Source organism: Triticum aestivum, chromosome 5A (genome assembly GCF_018294505.1).
Source record: "Triticum aestivum cultivar Chinese Spring chromosome 5A, IWGSC CS RefSeq v2.1, whole genome shotgun sequence".
Taxonomy (NCBI): domain Eukaryota; kingdom Viridiplantae; phylum Streptophyta; class Magnoliopsida; order Poales; family Poaceae; genus Triticum; species Triticum aestivum.
The window spans coordinates 612761476-612779644 of NC_057806.1; the positions used below are offsets into that span (position 1 = coordinate 612761476).

Sequence of the window (18169 nt, forward strand, 5' to 3'; positions counted from 1 at the left end):
TATCAAAGTACCGAACGCGAATAATATGAACGTGATGAAAACTAGCTCACTACTAGGAAAAGGCCTACTAGTGGCGCACCAGTTTTGCCTACTAATGGCGCACTACTGGTGCGCCACTAGTACCACGCCACTAGTATTTTTTACTAATGGCGCACCAGTGGTGCGCCATTAGTATCTGGTATACTAATGGCGCACCACTGGTGCGCCATTAGTATAGGCCACGGTGCGCCATTAGTATAGGCCACTGGTGCGCCATAGTATAGACCATGGTGCGCCATTAGTATTTTTGAATTTTGAAGGCGGGAAAATAGTAGTGGCGCACCGTCTAACCCCCACCGTGCGCCATTGCTATTTTTGAATTTTGAATTTCGATCTGGATCATGTTTTTTTGCCCATTTTTTGCTTTTTTTTGCTCTTTTTTTGCATGATATTATTTCAAATTTTGTTCCCGTTTTTGGATCTTGTACGTTCTTTTGCCGTGTTCTTTTGCCAGAGAGGAGTTTGCCGGAGAGGAGGAGGAGGAGGTGACCGGAGAGGCGCTCGCCTACATCGCCGGAGAGGAGGAGGAGGTCGTCGGAGAGGAGTTCACCGGAGCATCGGAGAGGAGGAAGGAGAAACCATGAGGGGATGGGAGGAGAGGAGGGAGGAGGAGCTCACCGGGGAGGAGGGAGGAGGAGCTCACCGGAGATGGGGGAGGAGGAGCTCACCAGAGAGGAGGGAGGAGGAGCTCACCGGAAAGGAGGGAGGAGAAACCGTGAGGGGAGGGGAGGGGAGGGGAGGAGAGGAGGGAGGAGGAGGTCGCCGGAGAGGAGGAGGAGGTCGCCGGAGAGGAGGAGGTCGTCGGAGAGGAGGAGGGTAGTATGGTGGAGGAGAGAAGGGAAGATGGAGTGGAGGAGAGGATGAGATGGAGTGGAGGAGAGGTGAAGTGAAGGAGAAGAATGAAGAGGTAAGGAGGAGAGGACACGCCCAGCCATATATACGGCATAGTAATGGCGCACCGTGGGCAGGTGCGCCATTACTATTTTATTTTTTAATTTTGAAGGCGGGAAGTTACTAATGGCGCACCATGGGCAGGTGCGCCATTAGTAACTTTTTTTTATTTTTTTTTATTTTTTTTGAATTTTGAAGGCGAGAAGATAGTAATGGCGCACCATGGGCAGGTGCGCCATTAGTAAGTTTGAATTATTTTTGCCTCTCCAGATCTTAAAAGCCTCGTATCTTTTTTTCTGTTAGGTTTTTGAGGATTTTGAAAATGTTTAACGGGGTTCTCCTAGTTAAATTCGAATGTAACTTTTCGAGTAGATGATTTTTCATATAAAAAACTTTTTCATCCGAGTTCGTATGCAAAAGTTATGCCCATTTTTACAAATTCTCGAGAGATTTTGCAAAAAAGTCGAAAATTCATGTTTGTAAATTTTGCTAACAACTAGACCACATATCACATGGGAATCTTATTTTCTTTTATTTTTTGACATTTCTATCATTTTCTTTTATTTTTTTGAAACTGAAAAGGCGGTCCACGGGGGGGTGCATTCGGTGGAATGTTTGGGCCAAATTACTAATGGCGCACCGTGGGAGTGGTGCGCCATTGCTAGTTGCTAGTTGAACTAGCAATGGCGCACCATCCCACGGTGCACCATTAGTAGTTTTGAAAAAATTAAAAAAAAGTTTTTTTTACTAATGGCGCACCATGGATGTGGTGCGCCATTAGTATTTGCACACTAATGGCGCACCAACACATGGTGCGCCATTAGTATTTAGTAATGGCGCACCACATGTACAGTGCGCCATTAGTGTCCATATTGGCTATAGCTGTTTTTGTAGTAGTGGCTTGACGATAATTCCCATGTGTCCTCGGGAGCGCTTTCTTCTATATAAGAGTTTGTCCAGGCTTGTCCTTTGTTACAAAAAGGATTGAGCCACCTTGCTGCACTTTATTTACTTTTGTTACTTGTTGCTCGTTACAAATTATCTTATCACAAAACTATTTGTTACCTATAATTTCAGTGCTTACAGAGAATACCGTGCTGAAAACCGCTTATCATTTCCTTCTGCTCCTCGTTGGGTTTGACACTCTTACTTATCGAAAGGACTGTGATAGATCCCCTATACTTGTGGGTCATCAGCTTGCTGGACGGTGATGGGTTGGATGAGATTTATCATGTAATCGAGTTAGTTTTGTTAGGGTTTGATCCCTAGTATCCACTATGTTCTGAGATTGATGTTGCTATGACTTTGCTATGCTTAATGCTTGTCACTAGGGCCCGAGTGCCATGTTTTCAGATCTGAACCTATTATGTTTTCATTAATATATGTGAGTTCTTGATCCTATCTTGCAAGTCTATAGTCACCTATTATGTGTTATGATCCGTTAACCCCGAAGTGACGATAATCGGGACCATTACCGGTGATGACCGTAGTTTGAGGAGTTCATGTATTCACTATGTGTTAATGCTTTGGTCCGATGCTCTATTAAAAGGAGGCCTTAATATCCCTTAGTTTCCAATAGGACCCCGCTGCCACGGGAGGGTAGGACAAAAGATGTCATGCAAGTTCTTTTCCATAAGCATGTATGACTATATTCAGAATACATGCCTATATTACACTGAGGAATTGGAGCTAGTTCTGTGTCACCCTATGTTACGACTGTTACATGATCGATTGCATCCGGCATAATTCTCCATCACCGATCCATTGCCTACGAGCTTTTCCATATATTGTTCTTCGCTTATTTACTTTTCCGCCGCTACTGTTACAATCACTACAAAACCCAGAAATATTACTTTTGCTACCGTTACTTTTGCAACCGTTACCACTACTATCATATTACTTTGCTACTAAATACCTTGCTGCAGATATTAAGTTTCCAGGTGTGGTTGAATTGACAACTCAGCTGCAAATACTTGAGAATATTCTTTGGCTCCCCTTGTGTCGAATCAATAAATTTGGGTTGAATACTCTACCCTCGAAAATTGTCGCGATCCCCTATACTTGTGGGTTATCATCGCCCCAACAGGGCGTGGTATCCACTATTGAAAGGGGACACTTGGAAGGTTATCTCTTCGGACCGCTAGTTCTCCGGCGTGCCGAATACCACGTCAAGTGTGATTTTTCCCGCGCATCGTGCCTCCCGGCTGGGAATAATTCTCGGAAGGTCATGCTACTTTGCTCGATACGGCTCTTGTCTATTTCCATTTTACTGAATGTATCCTCGTAGATGAGGTTTAATCCGCTGCCGCCGTCCATGAGCACCTTGGTGAGTCGAAAGCCGTCCACAATTGGATTGAGGACCAAGGCGCCTGGTGCCCGGACTGACCGGGTTTTTTGTTCGTCACTGGCATTGAAAGTTATGGCCATGTCATTCCAAGGATTTATTGTTGCGACTTGACAGACTTTGACAAGGTCGTGGAGTGCCCTTTTGCGCTGATTGTTTGAAGCAAAAGTCTCAAAGGCTATCAATACTCTGCGGTCGTCGTGTTCCGGGGGGAGTTGTTCCGAGGTGTTTTTGGTGAGGATATCCTCGCCACTCTTGGCCACTTGCCGGAGTATCCAACATGCTCTAAGGCTGTGGGTAGGTATGGTATCCGGTGTTGTGTGTATTTTGCATGCTCTATCGAGCCATCCCTCCCGAACGGTTCCGCGCCCCGTAATGGGTTTGGATTTCTTTACTGCTGTGTCGGGCGCCCCGTGAGGGTGCATCCTTTTTGTCCGGACGAAAGGTTGAGTGGGAGCCGGCGGTTCCCAACGAGCTGCCTGAGTTTTCCAGGCGCTTTCCATCGCCCAGTACTTCTGTACTATGGTTGCCAAGTTGGCGAAGTGTAATACATGACGACGGTTGATAGCGTTGAGGATTCCTTCGTCCATACAATTACTGCGGAATATTGAGATCACGTCTTCGTCGCGGCAATCTTTGATCTTGTTCTTAACAAGGAGGAATCTGGCCCAAAAGTGATGGATTGTTTCCTGAGACTGTTGTTGTAGGTATGTGAGATCGCGTATATCTGGGTGGGCGGGTGGATTTAAATCCGAACCCTGGCCCAATTTGGGATCCGGAGTTTGAGAAATTTACGAGCTTAATAGTTCGGGCTCCGGGAGATCGACCAATTTTTCAGGTCTACCGTCTGATTCCAAGTTCGGAGGACAAGGCATGTCGTTCCGTGGACAGGTATCTGGCTCTTCGAGCTCGGAGATCCGAACATAGTTCGTCCTTAGTATAGAGGGAGAGTTGTTGTTTTGCTCCTCCACTACCGCTATTTGATGGGTGATCGATGGAGATTTGATTTCTCTCTGATCGGGTTTAAGCCCAATCCGACCGTAGTCTGTAGCGACCCCCAAAGCGGCGATGTGATCAAGGAGTTCGTTCAAGGACAATAATTCCGTTGGATCCATATGTTTGGAGTATTCGGAGTCAATTCAGAGGCGATTTTCGATGACCCGAGAAGTCATCGTCGGCTCACCGGCCGAACGGGCGGTCATGATAAAGCCACCCAACCGGAGGGTTTGGCCTGAGGCCAGGGCTCCATCGGCGGTGATGTTGTCCTTGATCACAGGCGAGCCATCAACCCTGACTTTTGCGTCATAGTGGAACTCTCAATGAAAGCACCAATGTCGGTGTCAAAACTGGCGGATCTCGGGTAGGGGGTCCCAAACTGTGCGTCCGAGGTTGATGGTAATAGGAGACAGGGAACACAATGTTTACCCAGGTTCGGACCCTCTCGATGAGGTAAAACCCTACGTCCTGCTAGATTAATATTGATGAGTATGGGGTTACAAGAGTTGATCTACCACGAGATCGTAATGGCTAAAACCCTAGAAGTCTAGCCTATCTGATTATGATTGTCCCTACGGACTAAACCCTCCGGTTTATATAGACACCGGAGGGAACTAGGGTTGTACAAAGTCGGTTACATAGAAAGGAAATAGTACATCCGGCCACCTAGCTTGCCATCCACGCAAAGGAGAGTCCTATCCGGACACGGGAGAAAGTCTTCTATCTTGTATCTTCATGGCCCAATAGTCCGGCCCATGTCCAACAGGCCGGACGCCCGAGGATCCCTTAGTCTAGGACTCCCTCAGTCGGGCCCAACATAGTGGGCATTTGATAGAAAACAAACCAGTGCGTCATGAAGAACGATTCGACAAAAAATAATTGCCAGCAAAGTGATGTGTTGGGTAAGCTAATTGGGAAAAAGGTAAAGATGACGTTACTAATGTGGCACATATGATGAGGTGGTTGCATGTCTCAAGATAAATATAGTGCTCACAAACACTTTGCACCATTTCATCGTCATTGCTCTCTCGCTTGGAATCGAAGAATAACTTATAGCCACAACACAATAAACATCTGCAAGAGGCAAACAACCATTTCTTCAACTCTTCGTGGGATCGATAATCTCAATTTGTGAAAGCAACTACAATCAACCATGTGCACTTGCAGGACATCAGGTAACATTTCCCTCATTTGCTTCGGTCTTACCATGCATTTTAATTTGTTGATATTCCTCCAAAACCTCATTTCAATCTTGTTGATACAATGTTGCATTGGTTTCTCAAGGACTCTCGGAAAGAAAGACCTTCACCGTCGTCGGCTTGCTTGTCATCGCCTTGATCTAGAGTAGCTTCTTTGTATAATTCCATTACCTTGTGCATGACCTTGTGTTGAGACAAATATTATGATCTTTTTAAATATGAAGGATATGGAGACACTAAAGATTCCTCTTTTGTTAAAGCATCAATCTTTGCTAGCTTCCAGAGAACCACAAGGGCTGCGTTTAGATCGAAACCTGCACCACCGAGTAGCATGATTCCAATATGATCCGCCTCTATCTCCATCCTACAAACGTAAGCAAAACCGTCAAAGATGAACCAAACCTAAGACTTGCTGAATTAAACCAACTCACAAGGGTCGAACCAACTTAATAATAATAATGACCGAAGAGATAATAGAGTACACTAGCAAGAGATTAACATTGAACCACATGTAGAAAACGAAAATTCTTCGGCGCGGACGAGCTCGCGCGCTCTCGTTATCGCGACGCGTTAGATACCGCGGAGATGCGAGATGGCCGTGCGTGTACGTGACGAGCAGGGGACGCCGTGACATCGGACGTTGGTGCCGATGTCAGAAGTGGGATTGACGGTGTTTCCGTAATGTGCCGTTCGTGCCAGATTGGACTTCAGGTTCCTCTTCGATTTTTTCACCCCCCATTGACAAAGCCATCAGCCCTCCCATGAACTGATTCCTGCATGCACGAGTCATTTTTTCAGATCTGCGTTTGTGCTGCTAAACCATGGGAAGGGGAATAACACCATCAGCAAAGATGAAATGTACGTACCTCGATCAAAGACGCTTTTTGGGAGAAAACGTGACGCTGTGGATTGCTGCTGGTGCGGTGCTCCGGCTGCTCAACGGCTCTAATGCCGCACGAAGCAGATCTCGAAGACACCTGCCCTGCTCCGGTCGAGGGAGGTGCAGACATGTCTGAACTTGTACACGCAGACACCTATGCTTTTTGCCTTGCTTGCTCTCAGGCACGAGGTTGTAGCTTGGTGGAACAGGGGGGAGGAGGCCAAGTGTGGAATCCCTTGTGCTGGAAGAGATGCAATGCCTCTTGAGAGTGCCTCCTCCTTTAGTGGTTGTTTGGATATCCAGGATTAGATGAGATTTAGCAAAACGAGTTTTAGGAGGATTTTTAGGAAAACCAGTTTTAGTTAGATTTTTTGTTAAGATAAGTATATACAATTTTTTGTTTGGGTAGAGAAAAAGAAGAAGAAGAACACAATTAGTCAGTTACCTTGCTATTAAGTACAGGCTTTGCTGGGCGGGCGCTCCAAAATGATTCAAAAATCAAGCTACATGGGTACAGTTTGCTGTTTGCATCCCCGCGCATGGCCTAAACAAAGATCGTATGCACACTTTGTGTTGTCGGTGCTAACTATGTCGACTTGCCTGCCGAGCATATCATAAAAAATATAACTATTATCATACATGTGACATTTGGCAAATCATCGGGAAAAGATGAATAGAAAACAAAATCTCTCTCATGGCCAATAGTGGAACATGTCATCAGCAGCACACATAGGTAACATGAGAGTTAGTTTTAAACAACACATAGCCACATAATTCAGAGGTTCAGACAAATACAAGAGGAAACATTGTCACAATTACTAAGCTGACAATACATAATTTATTTCACACCGTTGGCTACTGATCACTCATCATACAAGGGGAAACAGTGCAAATTCAGTGATAAACGCGATACTCGCTGCTTATACAGATTAATCACATTTCTACAGCTCGTTCATGGGCAGCTTTCTCGGCAAGATGTAACACAATCTTAGGATTGTTGCAGGTGTTCTTCCAATGCTTTCCCACTCCACAGATTGAGCATTTGGCTTCTTTCCTTTTCTTCGAGGGAGGTCAACCCTCCGTGGACATGTCGTGCTTTTGTTTCTCCGAAGTAATGGTACTGCATCCTGCTTGCTCCAGTTGACCACAATATAAATCTCCATCGTTTTTCGGACATCATTATCCGCCGGATCCCGGCTGTCCTTACCACACCGACCCCTCAAAGCCCGCTGAAAGGCACATTGCTCATTGACCCAAAGAAACTACCAATTATGTTGTACCCTTTTCCGATGCTGATATTGTTCTCTCTAAGCTGTCTCACAAGGTCTTGTGTATATATCTATATGTTTATGGGAAGGCCAGTATACCTTCTCACCGCACTTACCTGTCAAAGAATGGTTGTGAGATAGCCTGTGCTCACTTATGTACCAAGCATTGTCATTTGATCGCAGCAAATGTATCATCGCAGGGCACTCACAGCGGCATGTCCGTGTATTACCTCTTTTTGGTTAGCCCTGAAATTACAAGTTCATCACCAAATTTTCAGTGCATTTTCATCAAAAAATAATCTGAACGAGACAACAAATTTAATTAGCACTAACCGAGTATCCACATACTATCTCCTGCATACATTTGGTTCTCTCGACGTTGAGCCTACTCTTTCCATATCTTATTCCGAATCCAACCTCCCATGAATATAGATTGTAGTAGCCGTATGCCTCTCCCAACGAATCAAAGCTGCTTCCGATAGTAGATACTACAACGGTATCAATTTTCTTCTGTGCGTATCCTCTCAATGTTTTTTCAAGTGCACATACTCTACCAGGGCAGGATGCACGCTCGATAGGTGCCTGGCCGATACGAACAGTGCGGCATTCAGAGTGGATTAAATCAGACTGCACAGGGATGGTTATTTTTTCTGAAGAAGGTACTGCTGATAAACCAGACTGTCTCAGTTTTCTTTTCTGCATATCTTCTTAATGTTCCAGGGCACTCATCCTGGCAGCACATGGGGGGCTGTCATCGGGTGCATGCCCGACTCAGACACTGCATTATTCAGAACTATGTAATTCAGAAACATGGTTTAATGCGTTCAGAAAGTACATGCTATGAACACTTGCACACGCTCTGCATTATCTACCTAGATGACCAACATTGTTCAACTATCTTCAGAAGAGCAAATTTGCACATATCCCTCAAATTTAAGCTATGTTCGATCTACAAGCACAATCGCAGAGTGGTATACCTTTTTGTCCAGCCAAAGGCTTGAGGGTCGTCTTTGCCTGTAGATTGCTTCGAGGTTGGCGCGGCAGGGCAATTCCAACGAATGAGATAATGAATTTAATTTCCACTCACCGAGAATCCACGCACTATCTCCTGCATATATTTGGTTCTCTCGACATTGAGTCTGCTTTTTCCGTATCTTATTCCGAAACCAATTTCCCACGGATATAGATTGTAGAAGTCGTATGCTTCTCCCAATGAATCGAAGTTGTATCCAACAACTGATACCACAATGGTATCAGTTTTGTTCTCTGCATATCCACTTAATGTTTTTTCAAGGGCACACACTCTTCCAGCACAAGGTGCACGCTCGATAGGGGCTCGTCCAATACGAACCCTGCATTATTAAGAACGAATTAATTCTGATTGTAAATGGTCCCACTATGTTTTCAGAAAAATGCAATGTTCATAAGTGAGCAACATGGGAGTGCAGTTTTAGTGTCAGACATTTACATTATTCAGATATGTCTTACCATACTAGTTTCAGAGTTGTGCATGTTCAAAGACAAACGGAGGTTTGTCTTCTTTTCAGCAGGACGTAAATGTTGATAAGCGAGTAACATGGAAGTACAGCATTACTTCAAGAGTTTCTAAATCATTAAGAATGAAATACAATTGACCGTAAAGTGGTGCATTCTTTTTTATGGGGGCATGCAATGTTGAAAAGGGAGGAACATGGAAGTACAGTTTTACATTAAGAGATCTAAAACGTTCATACATATCTTAGATTTCTACTTTTATACTCGAGCATGACCAAATACAACTTTTGTCTGATGAATCCAGTTTTCACAAGCGAGCACCATGGAAGTACATCTTTACTTTCAGAGTTCTAAAATTTTCAGATATGTAGTAGCCCACTAGTTTCAGAGCTGAGCATGCACAAGACAAAAAGAGGTTACCTTTTTGTCCACCCGGGGGCTTGCGGGTCATCTTTTCCTGTTGATAGCTGCGAATCGGCCGCCGACAAGCTCAACTCTGAAACTTTTGCTCCCAACTCTGCAAAAACATCAGGTTGCACCCTGTAGTACAAGCCTGAATCTTTTGCTCCCAACTCTGCAAAAACATCCATTGTCTTTTTCACATCATTATCGGCTTGTTCTCGACTCATCTTGCCACACAAACCTCGGAGAGCTCTTTTGGTGAATGGTATATTGGTCATTGACCCGAAGAAGCTACCAATTATATTGTAAACTTTCATGACACTGATGTTATTTTCACGGAGTTGCTTAATGACATCCCGTGTGTATATATCGGTATGTTTGTGGGAAGGCCAGTACACTTTCTCGGTTTCTCCCCACATCTTTCAGTTAGAGCATGGTTGTGATCTGATCTGTAGTAGGTTATGTACCAGCCATTGTCAGATGACCGGAGCAATCGTATCATTGCGGGGCATCTGCATCGGCATGTTCGTTTGTTACCCTTCTTTGGAATTCCCTGAAATCATCAGAACAAGAGTCTCACGTTTATGAATTTCGCAATTATGCATTGCCACCTAGGCAGAGATATGTGCAAGTGAAAATGAAACGAGTGCTTTCGGAGCAGCCACAAACTATCTCCTGCATGCATTTTGTTCTTTCGACATTTAGAGGTTTCTTCCCATATCTTATACCAAACCCAACCTCCCATGAATATAGATTGTAGTAATCATAAGCTTCCCCAAGCGTATCAAAACTGCCTCCCATAGCAGGAACTATGACCGTTTCAGTTTTCTTTTCTGCATAGCTTCGTATTGTTAGTTCCAGCGCACTCCTCTCAACACGGATTCTGCATTATGGACATTCATGTGTTTCAGCTTCATGTTTTAATTCCTTATCAACTACATATCATGGGACGGCTGCTGCAGCAGGCTAACAAGCGATACGGTAAACAGGGTTCGCGTTGTGTAAGAAGATACAATGATTTTTTGCCTGAGAAAACAATGCAGTAGATCTATACCTTCTCACCCAGGCAGGGGCTTGAGGGTCGTCTTTCCCCGTAGATTGCTCGGAGGCTGGCGCAGAGAGGGCAATCCCCTGACATGTGTTGTTCAAGTCATTTTCCACTGCTAGTACGGCGTCCCCCGCTTCGCCAATGATGGATTCAGCAGGTTCGCATACTACAGCTTGGCTTCTGCCATGGGCGAGCACCAGATCTTCGTCGGCCAGATCCGGCAGGGGAAATCTGTTAAAAAAAACAAGCAGCACACTTAAGTACATTCCGGGAGGGGGGCGGGGGGGGGGGGGGGGGGCAATCTGTACCTGTCCATTGGATCCGACAAGAAGTCTACTTCTTCGTCGCCGGTAGTCGCGATCTCCATATCCATGGCCTTCTCGTATCAGGAGGTGGTCGAAGGGGAGAAGAGAGATCTGTTTTTACTTTTCAGCGGCGGTCGGTTGAAAACGGGCCCACCTCATAATAATCACTTATCCATTCCGCACGCGCCGTTTCGGTAACGGAAGCACCACACGGACGTCGTTATATGCAGTAGGCACGAACCCGTACCAATGGAACATCACTACCATGGACCGATTTGTTCCCGTCAAGCTGGACGTCTCCGTCTCGTCGCGCCCTTAGCGGCCGTATCTACCGGTGATGTACGCGTACGCTAGCAGTTAATGCAGTACGAAACACGTCACTCTCTCGTTGGTCCAGCTGCCAGGAGCGCGCGAGCTCGTCCGCGCCATCGCTACTCGCCCACTCTCATGTAGAAAAGCCCTTTATTATTGATGTCACAAGAAGCAAGCTCCTCCGACATGGCACACTGTGCTAAAGATGCATATTTTCATTGTACTGCTATAAAATTAGTCTAATGTCTGTTATCTCGGATATTTTATTTTCGTTTGATATTTTTGTGCCATTTTTCTAAACTTTTGTCAGTTGAGGACCTAGTCGACCAAGAAATTCGAAGTCTTCCCAAAATTACATTTGTCGATAGGAATATGATCGTTTTTTTTTTGCGGGTAGAAATATTGTATTACTCAAGCCAACAAAGAGTTACAATCAGCGGCGACTAGCTCAAGCACTATCGGGGGACCAGAGCCAATCCAAGTCATGGTTCTTCCCTCGGTACGAGCAAAATTTGCTAGACTATCGCTAACCTGATTTTGAGACCGGTTTACATGAGTAATACAACATTCACGAAGGGATAAAAGATATCTAATCTCTTTTACTAAAGAAGCATAAATAGACCTATCTGTCTCCTGTCCTTGAATCAGCTTTATAGCAACAAGTGAATCCAACTCAATGGTCACTGGACGATCACTTCTCTGGATCGCTAGAGAAAGACCTTCCATGCAAGCACCCAGCTCTGCCTCCAAAGCTTCACGACACGAGTAAAGTGTTCTGCAAGCTGAAAAGATTACATCCCCCGAAGGATCCCGTAATACCATACCTGCACCTGCCCTACCATCATGAAAAGAGCCGTCCGTGTTTAGCTTTACCCACCCTTCCGGTGGTGCAGCCCACTTCAGGGCGGCCGGTACGGGCGCATCAGCATGGGTTAACGTGCGATCAAAGGAGATAATTGACTTCCCCTTGGCTGGATCCATATGCATGTTCATTTTGATAGCAATTAGTGACTCCAGATAGCTGACAAGGAACCTCCTCGATACCTCAAGGGGGGGCGGAATCTTATTGTGCACTATCTCATTACGAATGAACCAACACCTCCAGAGAGTCATAAGAAGCATGGACCTCTCTAATTCATGAAGTGGCCGTAGCACTTGGAACAGCCATTCCTTCCCAACATTCTGAATGGTGTCCACCGGTGGGAGGTTCCAAACCTCTGACATATAGCACCATAATTCTCTTGCTCTAGGGCAGCGACATAGAGGATGGAAGTTGTCTTCCGGTTCCACGCCACACACCGGACATATGCTGGTGATTTCTAAGGTCCTCTTATGCTTGTTAACCCAAGTGGGAAGGGAATCTGAGACCACTCTCCAAGCAAAGTTTTTAACTGTTGGAGGAACATCCGTTTTCCATATCAGGTTCCAGATGGCCCGGCAACCCTCTGGATTAGTGCTAGACGCAGGTTGAGATTCTCTGTTGGCTTCCTCAAAAGCAAGCTCGTACGCCGACTTCACCGAGAATTGTCCAAATCTCCCTGGTCCCCATGCAATTGTATCCTCTTCAAGCCTTGGAGACGCTCTGATTTTAATGATTTCATTCACATCACAAGGCCAAAAATAATTCTGCAGCAAGTTCATATTCCACGACCCATTGTTAGTAAGCAGCTCGGACACATAACGGATGCGGCAGTTACCTCTAGGGGTGACCGGTTTGAAGGAATGGGGTCTCGGTATCCAATTGTCTCTCCAAACACGAATGCTTGATCCATTGCCCACTCTCCAGACTATGCCTTTTTTCAGGAGCTCAAGTCCATAGCTTATAGCTTGCCAAGATGGGGAGGCATTACCAGAAAAGACCGTATCCTCAAGCTGGCCATCCGAGTAATACCGGGATTTTAACAGTCGAGCACAAAGGCTTTCCGGCCTATCAATCAGTCTCCAAGCTTGGCGTGCGAGGAGAGCTTGGTTGAACATTCTGTAATCGCGAAATCCAAGCCCTCCTTTACACTTTGGCTGCAACAAAGAATCCCAAGACTTCCAATGTACTTTTCTGCGACCTTCTTTAGAGCCCCAATAAAAGTTTCTTACCATCCTTGTTAGGTCATCACAAACTGAGAACGGGAGCTTAAAAACACCCATAATGTATGTCGGGAGAGATTGTGCAACTGATTTGATGAGAACTTCGCGGCCCGGCTGCGCCAGCCACCCATCTCCCCACTGTATAAGCCTCTTAATGAGACAAGCTTGCAAGTTTTGAAACCGTCCCTTAGACATGCGACCTTCAGGTGTAGGGAGACCCAAGTATTTTTCTTCAAATTCTGCCTTAGTAACTTCCAGAATAGTACGGATAGCATTCTGGGCAACTTCTGAACATGCTGGACCGAATAGTATGGAGCACTTGTTCAGATTAATACTCTGGCCAGTAGCACTAGCATAGAGGTCCAAAATCTCCTTGACTTTCAGAGCTTGATCCTGTGTTGCCTCAAAAAACAGCAAAGAGTCATCTGCGAATAAAAGATGTGATATCCCCGGCGCCCTTCTACAGACTCTTATAGGATTAATACTTCCAATATTAACTTCCTGCTTCAGAATGGCTGATAATCCGTCAGCAACGAAAAGGAATAAGAAGGGTGATAGAGGGTCACCTTGCCGTAGCCCACGCGACGGTGCAAACGAATCTAGATGGGTTCCATTAAGTTTTACCGAATACCTCACCGAAGTGACACATGTCATAATCCAGTCCACCCACTGGTGAGAGAAACCCAATTTCTGCATCATTTGCTTCAAGAAAACCCAATCAACTCTATCATATGCCTTTGATAAGTCGAGCTTATATGCACAAAAACTTCTGGTAGGGTCTTTTTCTTGCTTTATATGGTGGATGCACTCGAAAGCAATGAGTGCATTATCCGTGATCATTCTTCCGGGTATAAAAGCACTCTGCTCCGGCAAGATAATATCATCCAAAATTGGCCTCAGCCGATTCACCAAACACTTTGATATGACCTTATAGGTTACATTACATAAACTAATAGGCCTGAAATCAGTCAACTTCGAAGGATTAGGGACTTTTGGGATAAGCACGATTGAGGTTGAGTTAACCCCTTCCGGCATCACACCTGAGTTGAAAAACTCCTTAACTGACGTGATTACGCTGTCCCGTAGCGTACTCCAGTTACGCTGAAAAAAGCGTGCTGGAAAACCATCCGGGCCCGGGGCCTTCAACGGACCGATATGAAACAGGGCATCCGAAATTTCGTCATCACTGAAAGGAGCACATAGCTTAGCATTATCATCATCAGTTATCAATGCATCAAACAGACTTAGAACCGGAGTGTGGATGAGGTTCGGATCAGCCGTGTACATTCCTTGGAAGTACTCATTAGCCATTTGTCTCATTGTCGCCTCATCAGAATGTGCAACACCATTATCGTCCACGAGTTCACGAACTTTATTTTTTCTAGCTCTCCAAACCGCCTTGCTCTGAAAGTATTTCGTGTTTCTGTCTCCCTCTTTCAGCCAATTTATTCTCGACCTCTGGAGCCATAGCATCTCTTCCTGATATAATAACTCGTTCATTCTGTCGGTTACTCGCCGTATATCCTGACGATCGGCATTCATATTCATCAATTCCTCAAGTTGTGACCTGGACTTGGCTAGCTCGCGGGTTATGTTTCCAAACTTTTTCCTACTCCATATGCCCAAAGTATACATGGTCTTCTTCAGGGCTGACTGCAACTGTTCAAGGTTCCCAATTGCTCCCACCGACTCCCATGCTTGCTGTACCAACTCGGGAAGCTCACCACTTCGCTCCCAAAAGATTTTATACTGGCGTCGTCTTCCTGCGCTCGGCCCAGGGTCTGGGGTCCCCTTAAGAATAAGAACCACATGATCCGAACAAGGAGACACCACATGGGCCACTGAGGAGAAAGCGAACATATTGCGCCAAGCACTAGAGGCGACAGCACGATCCAAACGTACACGCACGTTTGCAGTCCCGCTTCTCCTATTATCATAAGTAAACGGTACACCTGAGAAACCAATATCCACTAGTTGACATACCTCAAGCACATCACGAAAGGCCAACATTTGTGATTCAGCTCTTGGTGTTGCTGAGAGGTGTTCAAATTCCCAAAGACACTCATTGAAATCTCCAATAACCAACCAAGGAAGGTCCGAGGTGTTGAACAGAGATTGAAGTTTCTGCCACATTAGGAGACGATTCTCAACACGCGGCTCCCCGTCCACAAACGTTACTCTCCACTGTTCGGCGTCAGCATGTAACCGAACTGCCACATCAATATAGCGATCATCCTTGTCCAGAATATCTATTATCAGACTTTTGTGCCAAAAAAGGGCAAGGCCCCCGCTCAGGCCGTTGCTATCCACACTAGTAAATCCTTTGAGGACTAGCCGGCCTCTCAATCTTCTCATTTTATCTTCTTTTTGTCTTGTCTCGCACAGAAACACCATCCTGGGGGAATGCGACTGCACTAGCGTCGCTAGCTCACGAACTGTCCGGGAATTCCCCCCTCCCCGGCAGTTCCAGCTCATGAGATCCATTAATTCCGGCGGCGCTCCTCGATGGAGCCCGCCAAAGATGAAGCATTCTTCTGAACATTAGAACCGGCCACGATCTTATATGCATTATCAGACTTGGATCTCTTCAAGTCTTGCTTGGGCGGCGGACTTGCAGGAACAGCCCCCGGCCCTGGTAACAACAGATCATTTTTCAGAGGAGCTTGTTCCGAGGGATTTGCAACACCCCTTTTTCTGTTCTGTTCCCCCTCCTGCGTCTCAATCACAGCCCCTTTATCTAGGTCCATAGCAGCATTTGGAGCTGTTGATTTTTCTGGGTGTTCAGTAGATTCCTGGGTTCGGCCCCCTCCTCTACCTCCTCCCCTCATACTCCAGCCTGCTCTCAGCTCTTTGAAAACCAAAGCTTTTTGGTCATGAACACCATCCCCATGCTCAGTATATAAGTGACCAATCATCCCACAAACGACACACCAATCCGGAAGGCGCTCATACTTAACCTTGAAAATCTGCCTTTTCATCTTCTACATTTAACATTTAACATAAACTAGGTAGCTGCACGCTATAAAAAATGTATGCAATTTTTTTTTCTCCTTGCTAATTGAGATTTCATGATGTGCAACTTCGGGGACTGACAAATGACTAATTAAAAGGCCGGCTTAGAAACAACTAAAGTTGTACTTATATACTACCTCTATTTCTAAATATATGACGTTTTGGCAGTTTAATTGAACTACCAAAACGTCTTATATTTAGGAACTGGGGAGTAACATGGATAGTAGGCCTCCTTACAAGTGCATATGGAAATCCTACATCTTTTATACCTAAATAGTTGATCCGTACTAACTTAATTATCTTGACGTGCAACTATGACAACTCATCATGTCATCATGTATGCCTCAAAAATAATAATTCTAAACACATTGCAACTATGCCAACTCAACATGCTCCATACATGGGGAAAGACCCACCTTAACATGCATCATGCATGATACTTATATTAAATAAATTTTCTATAACTATATAATAATCAAATATAATAAATTACATGTGCTTGATTTTAAATTCTTACATTGCTAATCAGAATACTAAAGTTTCATACCGCAAAATCTCATAGAAGTTACTACAGCTAACTCCCGCTACAACGCGCCGGTATCATCTCTAGTTTCTCTAGAGAGTGCTACATTGTGAAAATTTTAGAAGTAATCAACTTAAACAAGGACATATGAAAATGTAGTACTGAACTAATTGTATGTCTACCTTCGGCTACAATGTAGTACTACTAACTAATTGTAGTACTCCCTCCGTCCGGAAATACTTGTATTAAAAATGGATAAAATAGATGTATCTATAACTAAAATAAGTCTAGATACAACCATTTCTAGGACAAGTATTTTCGGACGGAGGGAGTAGTAGCTAACTTGAACAAGAACATGTGAAAATGCAAAAGGTGGACATACATTGAAAAGAAAGGCCGCCATAAGAGAGTGGGAAACCAATCCTGCCTGGCGATGTCCGCCTTGTGCCTTGCAATGATGTGTCCAACCTAGAAAAATAATAATGGCACGATGGATGAGAGTTTGAATTGCGTGACGTGAACTCATTAATCCTGTATTAAACCTAGCTACCTCACCTCGTGGCCAAGAACAACGGCAATCTCAGCGTCAGTTTTAAGAACTTCGAGCAATCCGGTGGTGACCATTATCTTGCGGGGCAGGCACCCTGCATCGACCCGATCATCTTTGACAAGGATGAGCTCCCACTTCACCCCATGGAGGTGTCCCGCGTGCGGTTGCAGACGGCTCGGTTTCTTACCCTGCTGCTTTCTTCGGGTCCCGTCATCCAAATCCTGCGCATCCTTGTGAGCCGCACAGATGAGTTTCTCGAGGATGCGGCGGACGCGGACACTGTCGGGGTGGAGCGGGTCAACGATCCGGGACTCGGCGGCGTACTTGCTCATGTCCTCGTCGAAGCGGCGAACACAAAGATCGCGCTCCGACTGGGGGGTGAGGACGACCACATGAATCCTGTTAGTGTACGGCACGACCTCGAGGTCGAGGTACGGGCGGTAGTAGGCTAACGCCGTGAGGCCCGTGATGCCGGAGACGAGAACTGCCGCGGCGGCGATCTTGAGCGGATTGTTGTACCATCGGGGCCGGGGGCCGACGGGCTGGGAGGTGCAGTAGTGTCGACGAAGCGCGGGCGATCGACAAACGGCAGCAGGTTTGGTGTTGTGGCGGAGCAAGTAGTCTGAACGTGAGGCGGCTGTGTGCGGACGCCGGCCACGGGCTCCGACGCTGAGGATGCGGCGGTGAGAATTCCCTAAGATCATGTTTTCTTAATTAATCATCTTTCCTCCGATCTTCTCTGAGAAAAATAAAATAATCTGGGACAGTTTTTTTTTTTGAGATCAGGGTGGAGTCCAATCTAGTGGGCCGTTGGCCTTGTATAC

At 45.5% G+C, this 18169-nt stretch overlaps 1 long non-coding RNA gene across 2 annotated transcripts; it reads right to left on the reverse strand.

The window, feature by feature from the left end:
• Positions 1–7005: 7005 nt before the first annotated feature.
• Positions 7006–11060, reverse strand: LOC123105326 (uncharacterized). Of its 2 annotated transcripts, none has more exons than XR_006450800.1 (6): positions 10870–11060; positions 10568–10792; positions 9532–10066; positions 8595–8969; positions 7951–8395; positions 7006–7863 (listed from the first exon to the last, which is right to left on the reverse strand). It is a non-coding gene; the product is annotated as an uncharacterized lncRNA (long non-coding RNA). The 2 variants fall into 2 exon arrangements; XR_006450801.1 differs by having other exon boundaries at positions 9532–10396.
• Between the last annotated feature and the right edge of the window lie 7109 nt (positions 11061–18169).